A 1,198-nucleotide genomic window follows, 5' to 3' on the forward strand; every position below is an offset into this window, starting at 1 on the left:
TTTTCTTGTGAACTCAACTATGCATTGCATTTTTTGCTATGTTGTATCCAGCATTTCTAGGTTTTCATTCACCTTTGTCTATATTTTGTTGGAATCCAGCTGTTTGTTTAAAATTTGCATTCCTGGTTCCCACCCTGGATGCTGTGATTTATTGGGCTAGGGCCCAGGACTCTATCTTTATAACAAATGATTCTGATATCAGTGATCCATGGGTCAAACATTAAGAAATACTGCCATCAAGAATGGAATCATAAACTGGATCAAAGAATTAATATGGTCTGTAGTTTTCAAATTGAAAATAATCACCTCCTTGTTATGGCAAATACTCCCTCCAATCTCCTGTCGCAGAGACCATAAAGGCGGATGCCACTTCCTGGCCTCTCTCACAGATAGAGTTGGCCACGTGGCCAGACTGGTTATTCAGACACAGGGGAAAGACTATTGGAAAACTTTTGGTTTTCAGATAACAGGGACTTATCCAGCTGGAGCTAGCCCTTTCTCCTTTATGCTCTGCATGATGCCTGGAGCTACGGAGCCATCTTGCAACCATGAAAAGAGAAAGCAGAAAACAAGTAAAATCAGTGTTAGCATTGTTGAGTGGCTAAATCAACACTTGGCAACTGTTTTCCTCTAGACTTATTATGTGAAATAAGGAAAACCCTTTTGCTTAAACCATTAGAAGTCAGTTTTTCCATTTCTTTCTTTTCTTTCTTTCTTTTTTTAAGAGATGAGGTCTTGCTATATTGCCCAGACTGGCAGAGCACAGTGGCTGGTCATGGGCACAATCATAGCGCACAACAACCTTGAACTAAAGCGATCCTCCTGCCTCAGTCTCCCAAGTAGCTAGGACTGATTTTTCCATTTCTTGAAGCCAAAATTATCCTGATGCACTCAGGTAAAGATCCTCTTTTCTTAAAAAACTTTTTATGTAATTTCAGACTTACAGAAAAGTTGCAATGATACAAACAATTTGCATATGCTCTTACCCAGATTCCCCAAATGGAAACATTTTACTGGCCTTGCTTTATCATTTTCTCTATATATATGTTCATTTTTTCTAAACCATCTGAGGGTAAGTTGCTATGATGCTCCCTTACCCCTAAATACTATACGGTTTATTTCATAAAAACAAGAATATTCTCTTATACAACCACATTATAATTATCAAAATCAGGAAATCAACATTCATATAATATTA

Source organism: Propithecus coquereli, unplaced genomic scaffold, assembly GCF_000956105.1.
Source record: "Propithecus coquereli isolate 6110/MARCELLA unplaced genomic scaffold, Pcoq_1.0 Scaffold20, whole genome shotgun sequence".
Classification (NCBI taxonomy): Eukaryota; Metazoa; Chordata; class Mammalia; order Primates; family Indriidae; genus Propithecus; species Propithecus coquereli.